Source organism: Silene latifolia, chromosome 2 (genome assembly GCF_048544455.1).
Source record: "Silene latifolia isolate original U9 population chromosome 2, ASM4854445v1, whole genome shotgun sequence".
NCBI classification, from domain to species: domain Eukaryota; kingdom Viridiplantae; phylum Streptophyta; class Magnoliopsida; order Caryophyllales; family Caryophyllaceae; genus Silene; species Silene latifolia.
The window spans coordinates 163,886,990-163,904,123 of NC_133527.1; the positions used below are offsets into that span (position 1 = coordinate 163,886,990).

The 17,134-nt window shown below is 38.5% G+C and overlaps 1 non-coding gene across 1 annotated transcript; it reads left to right on the top strand.

The window, feature by feature from the left end:
- The first annotated feature begins 3,161 nt into the window (after positions 1–3,161).
- LOC141644877 (small nucleolar RNA R71) lies at positions 3,162–3,268 on the top strand. The gene has a single exon (XR_012544479.1). It is a non-coding gene; the product is annotated as a small nucleolar RNA R71 (small nucleolar RNA).
- Positions 3,269–17,134: the final 13,866 nt, after the last annotated feature.

A 17,134-nucleotide genomic window follows, 5' to 3' on the forward strand; every position in this document is an offset into this window, starting at 1 on the left:
ATCAACATAGCCCATCCTCCTCCATATATCCAACAATATAAAGGAAAAGAATAGTAAAGGAGAAAGGGATAGGAAAGATTAAACCGAGCGGTCTTCTAATCTCCTAATGCCTCAAATGTCCCGTATGTGCCTGCGCCACTTGTTAGACAAACATATATATACAATGCAATTTTTTTTTTTGAATTTTTGAAATTTTTCAATTTTTAGGCATTTTTTGAATTTTTATCGAATTTAAAGGTGCAAACAAATATATATACAAATATAAACAATATGCACAAAGTGGATATTTCCCTCCCCACACTTGAAATTTACATTGTCCTCAATGGAACAAAGTATAGGGAGAGAATAGGAAAAATAAACAACATATTTTTGGTGGTTTTTGAATTTTTTCGAAATTAAAGAACATATTTTTGGATTTTTGAATATTTGAAAATAAATAACATGTTTTTGTATTTTTAAAATGATGGAATTTCCTCCCCACACTTATTTATTTACATATTTCCAATGGAAATAAATGTGTGGAGGAAATTCGGAAATGAAATACATGTTTTTGGCGATTTTTTTTTTTTTTTTTTCAAATTTTTAGTGATTTTCAAATAAATATGCAATGCATGATCTAATCTATATGCAAAATTGAAATACGATGCAATATACTATATGAATGCAAAGAGAGCTAATTTAGATTAGCTCCAAATCGGATCATGTCACTAAATGCAAAATGCGGTAAAAACTTAATTAAAGGGAAAGAGAATATGTACATTGCGGTGATTCTTAAGCAACTCCACCAAACCTCTTCATTCAAAGACTTCATTCAACCGGGATCAATATCCCGAGATCCCACTAACTTTCCAACTTCAACACAAGAATCAACAACACGCGAACCCTTGGTCTTCATCATCAAATCATGCAACTTACTCATGGCATCTTGAATCTCTTGCCATTTTCGGTTCATTTCTTCTTCAAACTTTTCCTTAGTCTCTTTGTCAACAATAGGGTCACATACCCTTTTTCCTTTCGATCTCTTCCTCCATCTCTTTGGCTTCTTCTTATCAATTCCCGGTTTTGATTTTGGAGGGGCATTGGTGCTAGAATTGAACTCGGTTTCCCGAGTCTTGCCCATTTCCCCACACTTATCTTTAACATTCACTTCTTCTTCAAGGAACTTATCCGGTGGTTCATCATCAACTTTCGGCTCACAAGAAATTAAGAGCTCCATGTTCTCATCTTCATTCTCATGGAGTTCTAATGTTTCCACTGACAAACGTGTTTTGAACCACGGTTTTATTTGAAGCATGTGGTAGCTTGAATTTAACTTTTTCCTTCCCAATTTTGAATGACAATTGTCCCTCTTTGACATCTATTACGGCTCCTCCCGTGGCCAAGAATGGCCTACCAAGAATGACACGAGAGCGTCTTCCCATAGGGATGTCCAATACAACAAAATCGGTAGGAATTGAAAGCTTACCAACTTGAACCATGATATCCTTGAGAATCCCATTTGGAGATTTGATTGTTCCATCGGCAAGTTTTATTGTAATGGAAGTGTGGGTTAGGCTTGAAATATTCAACCTCTTCACAAGGGCAAGTGGTATGACACTCACACTTGCCCCTAAGTCACACAAAGCACTATCCACCTTTTGGTCACCAACGGTACAAGGAATTGAGAAACTCCCGGGGTCATCAAGTTTGATGGGGATTTCTTTAGACTTGACCATATTGCACTTCTCACTTGAGAAATCAAGCTCATAAGCACTAATGTCCACTCTTCTAGAAATGACTTCTTCTTGCTTGGCCAAAGAGTGTTCTTCCATCATGACCATCTCTTCTTCTTAGGGTTCTTCTCAACTTCTACCATCACATTTGGTGCTTTCACAATTTCTTCAAGCACAAATTCTTCACTCATAGTGGTTGGTGAAGTCATAACCATCTCTCCCTTATCCGGGTCGACTTCAACATCCAAGCTTGTACCATGAATTGTCATTATTTGCTCAAGCACATAGTCTTCTATGCTCTCTCTTTCGGGCTCATGGTCAACTTCTTGGAATGTTTCCATAGCCATGGAAAAGGGAGTAGTGTAAGATAACTCCTCTTGACTTGGCAAATCAAATGACTCTTCTCTTTCCTCTTCAACTCCAACCATGATAGCATTAACTTCCTTTGCCTTCATAGGGTCTCTTAGATTTTGCCCTTGTCTTAGAAATACACCCGGTGGTTTTTGAGAACTCATGAGAGCTTGGGAAGCCACTTTAGCTTCAAGGCTCTTGATTTGTTGTTGGGTATTACTTGCCAAATCCCCTATCAACTTCACCAAGTTTTCATATTTATCATCTCCCATGGTATTGCTTGCTTGAGGTGGTGGCTCTTGGTTGAAAGGTTGGTTGGAAATTGGAAGAGAAAAGCCATATCCTTGATCTTTAAAGTTGGAATTTTGGTTGTTCCCTTGGTACCCTTGATTGAACCCTTGATTTTGCCCTTGGTTGTACCTTTGATTATTGTTGTATCCTTGACTGAACCCATTGTTGTTGTTCCATTGATTGAATCCTTGGCCAAACCCTTGGTTAGCTTGGTTTCCTTGATTTCCTTGGTAAAAGTTTTGATTACCTTGGTTCCCTTGGTTACCCCTATAATCTTGGTATGCTTGAGATTGGTTGGCAAAGTTTTGGTTGGATCCTTGGTTGTTGTTGAATGAGGGTCTAGGTGGACGGTTGGAAAAATTGTTAAATGCTTGGAAAGCATTCACCTCTTGCACATTGTTCCCATCAAAGTTGTTGTAATTGTTGGCACACAAGTCATATGTGTGACCACTTCCTCCACAAAGTTCACAACTTGAGACTTGAGCCACTTCCTCCATGGGTGCCCCATGTGAGGTTGCGGCTTGGTGCACTTGATTTCTTTGAAACTTCTCAAATTGTTTTGTGAGTAAGTCGAGCTTGGCATTTGTCTCGGAGTTGGAGGAGTTTTCCTTAGGAAACTTCCCATTCCTTCTTAGCATGTTTCCTCTAGAACCATAGTTTGCTTCCGAATCTACCATTTTCTTGATCAATGTCGTGCCCTCTTCATCACTCAAGTGATCAAATCCTCCCCCCGCGGAGGCATTTACCATCTCCTTAGTCCTCGGTAGCAAAGTTTGGAAGAATGTTTGAGTGATGTACCATTCCGGTATTCCATGGTGGGGGCAACTTGCTATCAAGTCTTGATAACGGTCCCAAGCCTCACCTAAAGACTCTCCATCCTCTTGTTGAAATGTATGAATCTCGTTACGGAGCATCGCGGTCTTTGAGGAAGGGTAATATTTGGCCATGAATGATTTAGCCAAGGCATCCCAAGTAGTGAAAGTATCCGGTGGGTGAATGTTCAACCATCGGTCCGCTTTGCCCGTCAATGAAAACGGAAACAACATCATTCTCAAGGTGTCTTCGGACACCCCATTCTTCTTCATCATTGAAACTTTTCTTTTAAACTTCCGGAGATGAGCATGGGCATCCTCTTCAATATGCCCCCCGAACAAATCCTTCTCAATCAAACCGACTTGGGCGGGATGCATCTCAAAGTTGTTGGGAGCCAATGCGCCAAAATTAATTGGGTCACAAGCATCATTGTGGTTAGGACGGTTATGGTCACGTAAAGCCATTGGTGGTGGTGGAGGATTTGGTATATGAGAAGGTGGTGTTTGAGGTGGGTTATTTGGAAGTTGGAAGTTGTGAAATGGATTTTCTATTGAAGGCTCAATTGTAATGTTTGGTTGTTGTTGAGTTGTGTTTTCAATGAGAGGTTGGATGGGTGGATTTGCTTGGTTTATGGTTGCTTGAAAAGAGGTTATAACCCTTGCAATGGTCCTATTCCTTAAGGCTCTAAAAAGCCTTTCGGGATCGGAGTCAAAGAGCAAAGCTTGGTGATTCCTCCTAGGCATACAACTTGTCAAACCGTAAGACTCCTAGTGCTTTTACGCACTAGGGTAAGGCAAAAATCACACACACTCTACAAGAAGCACACAAACTACACAAACTACACAAACAACAAGTAAAGACTAAGCCTAAGACTCTAACTAACTAAGCATAACCTAACGCCATCCCCGGCAACGGCGCCATTTGATAGTAGGAAATTTGTCGTCTACTTCCTATACCAAAACAATTTATAAAACCAAATAAAAGTAGTATTTATTCGGGTGTCGAACACGAAGATGGCGGGGGTTAGATACTAGGTTTGTTTAAGTCTTTAGTTTAGCCAAATAAAAATAAGATGTTGATTTATCTAAAACTAAGATGCAAACAAGTTAAATTAAACTAAATGGAATTGTATTCAATTGATGGAAGGCTAAGGTCTTTGGGTTCACAAAGGGCAATTAGGGGGAGAAACAAGGTCTAACAAGAAAAGGGTAATAATGGTGGTCAAGGGTTTAAGACTAATTTCTTAGTCACCTTAAGCTCCTCAATAAGTTGTCACTTGATCGAGATGAACTAAATACAAATTAAGCATAAAGACTACCCAATAGCATGAGCACCAAGACGGATCGAATGCATCAAAGAGATGTTCTAACTTTCATTAAAACTCATCTATAAGCACTTCTAAAACTATCTAATAGCACAATGCACCAAGGTAAGCCAAACATGTTAATGAAATGTCCAATTTTCATTGAGGCATTTCCACAAACACTTCAAATGCATTAAGAGTAGAAACCACATAATCACCCAATTCAAAAGGTTAACAACCCAAATTCATCCCCTTAATTACCCAAATTCCCCCTATGACCTTAGATAAGACTACTCACTCATGTTCATGGGTGAGAAATTACCAACAATTTCCAACAATAAACAAGTAAACATTGCAAACATGATAAAGACTAATACTTTTGATGAATAACAATTAAACAACATAAGAAATGTAAACAAATGAAAATAATGTAAATAAAAGATGAGAATTGTACCAACAAAGAGGAAAGTAGCAAGCTTGGAGAATAATGGAAGAATGAATTTCTTCTAATCTTCAAATACAACCCAAAATACTAATTGTATACTAATGAGGGATGAAGAACTTGCATAAACAAAGGAAGAATTAAACTAATAACTAAAGAAAGATTGCAAATTTTATTGAATGAAAAATGAGAGAGGAAATATTAGGGTTCTACAATATTTGAGAGGAGAGTGATGAACTAATCTAGTCTAATTTTCTATTCTAATTGAAGGTAGTGTGTGTCTAATTGGTAGTTGGTAGTGTAATGGTCTAATATCTTTTTATACTAGTCTAAATAATAATAATAATAATAATAATAATAATAATAATAATAATAATCTAATCTCACCTACCAAACATACGACACATTACAAAACTCAACAAAACAACCACAAAAAAAAAAAGGAAAAGGGGAAAACGACAATCAGAAAAACGCAGCACATGGGTCTCAGCCGGCTCACCGGCCGCCGGTCGTGAGACCGGCGCAAAACCCACTGTAACTTTGACATGAAATTGATAGGATTTAGAGCCGGTAAGAGTGTCGGCAGACGGTTGACCGTCTGAGAGCCCTTTGCTGAATTGTTGCGGATTGAGAGCCGGTGAGGCGGCAGCCGGTTGGCCGGCTAGGAACCATTGGTGATGAATTAATGAATGCGAGGTGCTGTTGTTGCGGGTTGTTGGTGGGTGCTGCTGCTGAGTTCAGGCGAGATGATGGGTTTGCGGAATCAGGTACATGGTGACTAGGTGAATTGTTGGTGATGACGATGGTGATGTCGGGTTGAATAAAGACGGGTTGGCAGGTAAGGATTGGTGTAGCTGCTGGTTGTTGTCGATGGGGGAGAGGAAACCACGGTGGTTACGGGTATTTGGTGAGGCCGTGGCGTGGTGGCCATTGATGGGGGCTGATTTTTGGGTTGAGGTCGAGTGAATGGTGATGGTAACATTGACGCGGGTTAGTGGCGTGAGCATTTGTGTATATTAATGGTGAAGGGTGAATGTCGAAAGTTGATGATATGCAGGGGAGGTGTTGGTGAATGAAAATGGCGGAAATGGTGATTGAATAATGAATGTGTTGATGTTGGTGATGGTGTTTGATGAAAGAGGTGACTGTGGAGGTGAGGTCAAATAAGTGACCTTGACTTTGCTTTATTTTGTCCAATTGTTCACATTTGATCCGGTTCAATCTCGACTCATTCACTTAAGCATCGTCTTATTCTTGTAATTCGATTCCTACAAACATTAAGCAAACAAAAAGCGATATTATTTGTACAATATTTGTAATAAATATAATAAAACTAATAATACCTAATTAGTTAGTAATATGAGCTTTAATTCAATAAAAGCACACAAAATCGAGTAAAATATAAGATGAAAGCATGGGTAAGACGGCACTAAATTACTACTCATCAGATGTCCAAAGTGGAATGCTCATGCTTTCCAAGATAGAGGGAGCCATTGATACTCTAAACTCTCGGCTTTCCCACATGGGGAATCAATTTGCTGAAATGGATAAGAAGCTTGAGACCCAATCTTTCCAGATGAAGAATATCCAGACAAACCCTCAACCTCATGGTTTCAAGGAAAAAGCAAAAAGTGAGCGATATATTCCTAGTTCTTCTCATCCAGAAGTCAAAATCAAAGGCAACCTCATGGAGCCTTCCTCAAAGGAATTAAACAACTCTCCCAGATCATTCACAAATCTAGGAATACCTTATGCCCTAGCCTTGAACCAATTATCCTCTCTAGGTCTTCTTCAACCAATAGGACCTACACCAAATCCAGAAAAGAAATCTAAATCGTGGGATGACAATTCATATTGTCAATACCATAGGGGTAGGGGGCATGACACCGAAAATTGTTATAAGCTCAAGCATGTCATACAAGATGGGATTGAGGATGGTAGGATTTCTATCTCACTCCTAAAATGTTTGGGTACAGAAGTTAAGCGATCTTATAGGGAGTTCAATATCACAGATGATCAAAAGGATGAAAGATCCACCAATCATTTGGTGAAAAGAAGAAAAATAGATTGACAAATACCCGACCAGTCAAAGGAGGCGACATTGGTTGAGGGCGTTATTGACTGTCTACATCCAGTTTACGCCTCTCATTTGAAAGGTGGCATCAAAATCGTTGAAAACTTATCGGCAGAGATTGTTCGTATCAATGAAGTCATCCAAGGAGGTTCACCGTCCACATCTACACCCAACAATCAAACAATCTGCATTACCGACGTAAAATTTATAGAACCTTCACCGGAAAGAGGAACTCGGCATTTAAGGTCATACTACAAGTTAGGCATGCCTTATACGGTAGCCTTTAAAAGACTCTTTGCCAAAGGACTGATCCAACCAATCGGTCCAATCCCAGACCCTAGGTACGAGAGGAGAGGTCGCTTCTGGGACGGTTCTCAATATTGCTTATTCCATAGGGGTAATGGACACGACACTGAAGAATGCTCCAAACTCAAATATACCATCCACTATATGCTCGATCACGGCAAGATATCTTTATCGACCCTCGATCCGTTAAGAGAACAGAATGACCCTCATGGGTGTCTTATTCTTCAAAGACAGGAAGGTCTCTTGGGCCTTTACCCTTATAGTGTTCCCAATGACGAAGATGAGGTACTCAAATGGGTGAATGCTCAAAATCAGATGCCGAAGCCAGTTGCTGGAAAGGAAAAATGCTCAAGCATGGGCCGATGATTACGAGTCTAGATCTATGATCGAGTCAAAGTTCGAGTCCGAGTCCGAGTCTTAGGCTTTCTTTCCCCAGTTGTTCTAGTGTCTTCCTTCTTGTCCATTTCCATTCCTAGTGACAACCTGGGGGCTGTCCCACGAGTCACGTGTCTTCTCATATCTATGTTAAATATATTCATTTCAATAAAAGCACACTTTTCAATCCACATATTCTATCATATCTCTTCCTTTACCATTTCCTGTGACAACAAGAATTGATTTGAGACATTTTAAAATGACAACAACAACACGTTCCAAGTCAATGTGAGTACACTTAGATGATGTTCCGTTCCAAGTTGTAGAGGACCTGAAACTCCGTGTTCTTTTCTTACCTATTCCATGTCTGGCAATAGAAACCACAATATAACCCCAGTTTAGGACGAGCCTATCTCAAGAGATTCTAGGACGAATCCAGACCATCTCCTTGATAACGATCCATGACGGAAGGCAGGCCCATTCCCCACAATAAACAACCCGTATTACTAAAGACCAACCCGTTTCACACCAAAAGTGCTAGTCTGACCCAAATCCGTGGTAGCAAGCAAATCCAAGACGATACGAGCCATGATCAAAGACCAAAAGGCTCAATCAGGAGAAATGACCAAAGATCAATATCCAAAGCCGTAGTTATGCCTATAGCCCAAGACAAAAGAGTCAAAATAAGAACAAGGTTCAATCAAGCAAGTCATTGTCAATATCCAAAGGAAAAATTATCTTCAAAAAACCTGAATCAAGAATCTGAGCAGAAGCCGAGATATATTCCAGACCAAGAATCTGTGTCTGAATCAAGAACAAGCCTGAAATCAAATACAGAATAATGCTGAAGTCTATATGGAATCAAGACACCAATCAAGATGGTCAGTTAGCACCCTCACTTAGCCTATCACACATCACACCCTAAGTCCTTCTCGAGACCGTTATGGGGAGATAGTTAGGAATTTTGAGAATCCTCTCAAGCTCGTCAAATATACCCATCCTTTAGGGCCAAGACATGGAAACTTGAACCCACGTCATTTCAACCTACCTTTACGTGCACAGGCTACATCAAGCCAAGAGACTCCACTTCCAAGCCACATTACAAGCCATAATCCCATCAAGCCTTAACTCCACAAAATCAAACTCCAGAGATTTGTTCATCAAAGCCTCTTATGTCCAAGCTCCACATTCCAAATATCCAATCTAGTTTCACCTTGACCCAAACACGGAGTCTTCAAATACTTTGCTACCAAGAACGGGACATACCCATATCATCCTTAGGGTCCACCAAGTGTGCTCACACGACAAGGAATTTTTTACAAAATTAATTTTACCTCTTTGGTCTATGATCGGAGGGAGTTATCTCAAATCGATTCTTTGAGTCACCAAAGGAATATTACCCTTGTGACCCCTGCACTTTAAGGTCCTAACAACATGGCTTAGGCACACACTTGAACTACGATTTGGTTTGATTTCACTTCACGTGAATACGTAGGCAGTCCTCAAGGACACAACCATCCCCACTTCCAACTTTCAATCTCAACCATCAACTTCCAACCTCAATTATCAACCATCCCAATTTTCAAATTAACATCCCTTCTATAATCAACACCTCTATATTGGGGGCTTCTTATTGTCGCCCAGCCTTTTTTTTTTACCAAAGTCCAGAGTCATCTTCTCATCCTGGGGGCTTCTCTTCCAAGAAGCCACCCTTCCTTTATTCCTCTAAGTCTAGCTAGTGCTCGGTCCGGACAATGACAAAGATCTTAGATCAATTCTCCAAGCCATCGTGCCTCAAGAGGGGTCTCTTTTACAGCAAGCGGCGGCAGAAAACATCCAAGTAGACAGCTGATCCATGGCTCATGCCTTGCCTTTAATATGCCTTCATCATCCTTGCAATTATTCTACCTTTGGAACCGATACGCATTGTCACCCATATTTGGCTAGGGGTTGCGCATACTTAAGCAAAGTCTGTCTAGGTAATCTATGTGTCGCGTCAAACCTAATTTAGTGTCGCGTCAGTCAAACCTAAGTCTACATTTCGCGTCACGTCCGCATAAGGTCTACGTCGCGTCAGTCACGTGTCTAAAGCCCATTGAATATGCATATCGCATTACAAACGACAAACTTCTTTGAACAAGTTTTAAACGACTTTTAAAAAGAAACAAGTTTTGCAACAACCTATGTGTTTCCTCATTCGAGGTCCATGTGATAATTGCTTACGTGCATATGTGTTTATGTTCTATTTGCATATTAGATTGCATTCTTGTGTGGCTAATATCCATGCAGGTAAGTATCAGAAGCAAAGCTCGCTCCGACTAGGGGCTTCACCCAAGTCTTCATTCTCCCCAGCGCAGCAGTATTTCGCAGTATTGCTCACTCAAGATTTCTTCCATGACGATCAAGATGTTCCTAGTCGTCAAAATATTTGTCCCCAATAGCAAGCGATATTTTGCAAAGTATTGCTCACTCAAGATTTCTTCCATGGCGATCAAGATGTTCCTAATCGTCAATATATTCCCCAACAAGAATTCGCTTGAGACCGACGCAAGCAGATTCAACCTCAAGTTTTTGCTAGAGTTCGCTTGAGACCGACGCAAGCAGATTCCCCAGCAGTTTCTACCGACGTCCTGCTACCCTCAATATTATTGTTTCCTCATAGAGTTCGACAAAGGTGTCGTTCTCCGAAAGTTCCCAAACCAAAGCCTCCTTCCTTAGGTTCGTAAACCCGAAGTTAGGATTCTTACCCCCAGATTCTTAGATCCAAAAATGGCTTCTTTAGGTTCATAAACCTTTAAGCTCCCATACCCAACTTCCTTGGGTTCATAAACCCATAAATCCTTTTGGAGTTCTCATACCTCAGAAAGCTTAAATGCACGCACTTAAACAAGAATTAGTAACCCAGTAAGTTCCTAAACTTAACCCTAGGATCCCAATCCTCTTAGGTTCACAAGCCTTTAAGTTCTCATACCAGCCGTTCTCTTAAGTTCATACACCCAGGTTCACACGCCTAGCTCTTTAGGATCACCTTCTACCCTTAGGATCATATTCCTTAGGATCACCTTATACCTTTTAGGATCATATTCCTTTAGGATCACCTTTTCCCTTTAGGATCATAATCCTTTAGGATCACCTTTCCTTAGAGTTCCTATACCCAAACCTTGGTTACCCCTTTAAGTTGAACCTATATTCAGGCCTCCTTCCCATTGATGCTTTCCTTTAGGGCCCCACACCCTAGCACAAATCCTTACATATCCTTTAGGTCTTACCCTTAGCTCCTACGCTTAACCTTAGCTCCTATGCACCTCCAGAAGCATATCGAGAAAGAAGTCTCAGGTATGGTCTCTTCTTATGGCTGGCGAGCCTCCTTACGTAGTCTAATGGACTTTAAACGACCCTCCCCGATAGTCGACAGACTCTAAAATGTTCCCGACGACAGGTCCTTGGCTCGACCCCTTGAACCGCCTCGCGTCGCCATAGTCGTCGGTTGTAATCTTCGATTGACTGATGGCTATACTTTGACTTTCGCCTTGTCCAAGCCTCGGTCAAAGTGGGGGCTCTGTAGACACCTCGTTTCGCACCCTCGCAAACCACCCGGTGATGATTGGGCCGCATGTTTGATTCGCGGAACGATTTGTGACGGTTCGTAAGATTATCGTCAAGTGATTGCTCAAATATTAATGTCAACCTCTTAGTTGTCATCTACGTCCCGATACGGTCGTTTTGGCGAGTGATTAGAGTACATTGAGTCCGGGTCAAAAACCGTCTCCATTTTTCGATAATGTTAAATCCCGAGTCGGAATGTTCGGAATGTTAGGATATTTCTATTCCATATTTCATAAATTTTATCTTTTGGCAAATAATATCCCGTAATATTCATAAGATAATCGAATTATTTCCGTCCTACCATAACTCAAACGCGGAAATCTTTCTTGACAGAGGAAACCTTCGGGAATAGACGCGGCCAGTCTTTGCGCCTCTTCCAAGGGACGCATGGGCTCGCCGCGCCTCTTCCCGAGCCCTTCTTTGCATGATTTACGTATCTTTTTTATATCTTTCCGAGATTCACTTCCAAAGAGTCTCCGAAACCCTATTCCTTCACGTGATTAGTATAAATAGGAGCCTTCGCTCCTCATATTTCTCACGCGAGTGTCCGCCCTTCTCTTCTCCCTTTGCATTCTAGACTTCGTTCTTACTAATTGGCGCCTACGTGCTTGGACTTCCGACCACGTAAGCTCGGATCCTTCCGGGTACCAGCCTCTCCGTTGCATGACCGACCAATTTGACCAACTCCACATCAATCAATTTAATTAATCAATCGTTTTCCTCTTACGAGGGCACTCTTTCTTTGCATTCGCGTCGAGCATCACTAATCGATTTTCTTAGTCCTTCTCGTTTCGTCAACATGTAAGTCTGAGGGTGTATAATCCTTATTTATTTATTGTATTTACTTTTATCGTACCATTATTGTAAGGTTTACGTCGAAAATACCATTAAAACCGATTTCTAAAACCATCTTTAAAACCTCTTTTTACGGATTTCCAGTAGACTGACAGTCGAGAAAAGACGCAAAGAATCGCCGCGCCTCTTGAAGGAGCGCATTCTCTCCGCCGCGCCTCTTCGTGAGGCCGCGCAGATTCTCGCTTCCTTTCTTCTTCGTTCGTCCTCTGTTATTCCGTCTTTCTTATTTGTTTTCGTATGTTCATCATCATTAACACGTTTAATTTATCATTAAATCCGACTTAAATCCCTAATAACTCATATTTGCGGGTTTTCGTCATTAAAGTCAATTCGGGTTTTTGAGGTTCGATTTACCCATATTGAATCTCTGGAATTCGTCGTTGATATATTTGTATCTGTTTATCCATCATATATTCGTCATTAGTAACCTGTTTAGCTTAATTAGTTTAATTCGTCAATTTGTAATTAATATCATTAATCATGTAATTAATCCGCTTACATCGTCTCATCCATGTTTTATTGCTTTTATGACCTTAATCATATGTAATTAATCTGTTAAATCACTTTCATCCGAGTAAATACTATTAATCAATCATTAAATTAACCAACGAATATTAACAACTTGCAATTCCGGCTTCACGACGGACCGAGAGCCAAAAGACGCAAAGAATGCTGCGCCTCTTCCAAGGGACACGGCTCTCTCTGCTGCTTTGTTCTGGTTGATTTCTGTCCCTGAACTCCGTTGTTGCTTTGACTTAGTTATTTAGCTTACGTATAATTGACTATTAATCGTATTATCGCTAATTCCTGTTCGTTAATTTAGTTCTTTTATTCTTTTATTCTTTTTCTCAAATTATCCGTTTTAAAGGTATTTTCGACATAAATCGCCTATCCCAATGTAATTAATGTAATTTTCATTATTGCAATTCATAGTTATTGTATTTCTTTCATTGCTTGTATGCTTTCACATGTAAATGAGCATTAAATCCAACTTCGACCCAATTGTATGCTAATTAATTGTTCACCGACTTAGCCTAATTCTTCACATGTTAGGATTAAAACTTGGATGTTGCATTGCATGCATATAGCCGACGATATATCGAGTACGAATAACTTCCCTAATCATTAGTAGAGGCCGCTATCGAGGCGGGCGGGATTAGGTGTTCGATCAAAAGAGCTTCCTAATACGTACCCTCACCCCTTACTCCAGATCTCCGTGAGCACCCGTGTTCATTGGCATCCACGAGAGTCATTCTAGACATAGAATGCTAAGGGTAACGATTGCTTAGTGTTCATGTCTCTACTTTGTGTCTTGACATGACACGAGGTATTCGAACGGTTCCAATTTCCCATAAAAATTGGTGGCGACTCCATACAAAATGCAAACGCTTGTTTTCGACCTTCGCCAAGCGCCCCCGTGGGCGGTCCGCTGTCCACAGATGTCGAATCAGCTGTGGAAAATATGGTGTACTTCTAAGTATATTATTTATTTATCCACATTGAAAAATAATGTAGGTGCGATGAATGTACTTTGTATAAATAGTTGAATTGTACCCCATCAAAAGATTATCATATGGTGGGTGATCTCATGGCTATAAATAAGAGTATCATTGAACTTAGTATCAATCCAAAATTGAGTCTGTCAAGTATTGTCTTAGAGAACTCTTGTAAGAGTTTGTATTAACAACACGAGTCAGTTACAACAATAACATACAAATATTAAGTCTTACAATTATTTTCATTAACAAAGTGTTTTATCTTTTATTTTATTTGAAAAAGATATTTTAATCATATATAAACAAATAATTAAACATAGATATAAGATTATAACTAAATAATTACCCCGTTGCAACGTACGAATATCAAACTAGTCATTTAGTAAATAGGGGATTTTACAATTACGCATATTTTTTTTTGTATTATTTTGAATTAAAAGCCAAAGATAAAGAGATTAAGTACACGTTTTGTACAAGACTCTCTCTATGTGCTTGTTAATATTTTACTTAATTTTGTTAGTCAGTCTTGGTAATTTGTTTACGTTCTTTTAATACAGATTAGTGTTAAGATGAGGATAGCAAATTTAAACTCTCTAACCCTTTGGAATATATATTAGAGTACTCCCTTTTGAAATTAACTTTTTTAAAATTACTCTCTTTTAAAATTTTTTTCTTAAATTACTCCCTTAAATTGCATTTTTTCCTAAAATTACTCCCTCAAGTTGCATTTTTACTAAAATTACTCTTTTAAGTTGTATTTTTTTTTCCTAAAATTGCTTCAAAACCCACAATTTAAGTGACTTATTTCCTCTATTTTTGAACTCCCCCTATATTTGTCTACATACCTATACCTTTTAAAGTATAGATTGGCTAAGGCACAAACAAAATAAGTTCAAAAACAGACGAAATAAGTCACTTAAATTGGTGTTTTGAACAATTTTAGCAAAAATTGTAACTTAAGGAAGTAATTTTAGCAAAAATTTTTAAAAAGGAGTAATTTTAAAAAAGGTGATTTTAAAAGGGATACATTAATTCAAAAATGTGTGCAGAATAATAAGAAATTATTGGCAGTGATAGAGAGAGTAACATAAAGAGTTTTAAAATAAGTGTTTGATTTATAAGTTACAAAGTAGTGAAGTACTAACTACTGATGGAACGGATGTCAAACTGCTTATCACTCACTCAGTTGCCAAACTGCTTATCACTGAGTTGCCATTTGCCAATACGAAAATGGACTCAAGATTACAAGGACGGTTTCATTAAGGTTAGACCGACTTTCGCGAAAGTGGTAATTGAACCCCTTAACTTTTAGCAATTGTGAGATTAAGTCCTATAAGTTATATTTGTAGCAATTAAGCCCTTTAAATTTCGCCAAAAATGAAATTCAACCCCTTTTTAAAAATTTCACAAGAATTAAAATAAAAATTCATTTTATATTAGTATTATACAATTTATTAAATACTAAAAATTACAAATGGAACTTTATGAATTTTTTACATAATTTATTATTCATTTGTTGAACACGTTTACATAATCTTTAGTAAATTGTTTGTAATTTATATAGTGTTATTCATGCATATGTAATAAATTTTCAAAATAATATAGAACTCAAAAAAAAAATCTCAAATTTAAATATAAATATAAAATTTTAAATTCATAAAAAAAATATTTTATATTTGATAAAGGATTATAAAATGGTTTTATGATAAGAATTTGGTGAAAATTTATCAGTTGGGGTTGAATTTCACTTTTGATGAAACTTAAGGGGCTTGATTGCTACAAATGAAATTTATGGGTCTTAATCTCACAATTGAACAAAGTTATGGGATTCAATTACCACTTTCGCGACCCTTACGACCCGTGTCTTTTATTTTCAAATAAAACTACTAATGGAAATTCTTGGTTTACAGCGGTTCAATAACGGTTGCACTAATGATTATTGAAGCTGTCAAGTTTACCATCTTTCTAAGCAAGAGAAACTACAATCTAGCCAGACAAGAGGGCTTGGTGAACAAAGTTAAGCATAAAGAAAAAATACACACAACCACTAAACCAACATAACTAATATGTCTCTTAATTACACAAAATTATACTTATTTTTTAACAAAGGGGGTGCGGGTGCATCCCCTGCACCCCCTCCATAATCGCCACTGTTCGTTGACCACTAGTATTATATTGGGTCCAATACTATTTACGTGGGCACACTATTAATTATAGTGATTGATCCGAATAATATAATACGGGCATAATTATTTATGTCTTATAAAGTATGAGCCGGATATCTTAATTGTGTAGATACTCATTAGGGCCTTAACTAATACTCACTACTAGTTTCTATTTTCTTCTTCTTGTTTGTGGGCACGGGTATTAAGGCGAGCGATAAAATAAGGGTAAAAGAGTTTGGTGAAGTTGGGTAATAGGAGAGAGACATGAATAAAATAAGAATAAAAATTTCTAAAATAAAAAAGAGAAATAATCGGTTTAAGGAAATAGGGGAATAAAATACTCCTTCCTATATATAAGCAGGTTATGGTCCTCACAACACACTTTTACCTACACTCTTAATTCATCAATTCATTCTATTCCTATGGATTCATCAGGTACGCCGTTGGTTGCTTAGAAAATCTTCAAGGTTGGGTTGCCTTTGATTTGTTATAGCTGCATTTGTTCTGAACTTTATCTGGTATGATGCAGGCAGTTGGCGGGAAAGAATTCCTTCAATGGTAGATGGGCTGAAGCCCACACAGAGGAAAGTCCTTTATTGTGCATTCGAAAAGAACTTGGTTGATGAGATTAACGTAGCGCAATTAAATGGTTATGTTTTAGAAAGGGTCCTGCTATACGTCGTCGACAAATTACTAAATATCGTCGACAATTAACGTAAATTTCCAAGTTTGCCCTCCATATCATAACTCCATATCCGTCTCACCAAAATGCAATTTCCGTCTCAAAACAGAAATGCAATTTCCGTCTCACTAAAACACAAGTCACCGTCTCACTAAAATATTTCAAACAAAAAAAAAAGTCGGGTTTTGTAATTAACAACATGAACGGGAACGATTTTAACAACGATTCCAACAATGAAGCTAGTAACGAGGTTAGTTTACGATTTAGTTTTGTTAAAAATTTATGTTTTATTATCGTTTGAATCCCGAATTAGGATAGATGCCATGAATGTAGACGGAATTATGATAGAATTTGTGACGGATTTATTTGAAAATGCAATTGAAAAAAATAAAATAAAATAAAATAAATAAACGAATTGGGCCTGGACGAAGAACTTTTTCGTCCAGACCTGGTTTTGGACGAAAAAACCCTTCGTCCATAATGGGCCTTGGACGAAGGATTTTTTTTCGTCCAAAACCAGGCCTGGACGAAAAAATCCTTCGTCCAAGGCCCATTATGGACGAAGGGTTTTTTCGTCCAGGCCTGGTTTTGGACGAAAAAATCCTTCGTCCAGGCCCAGTTCGTGTTTTTTTTTTTTTTTTTTTTTTTTGTTTGTTTCCGACT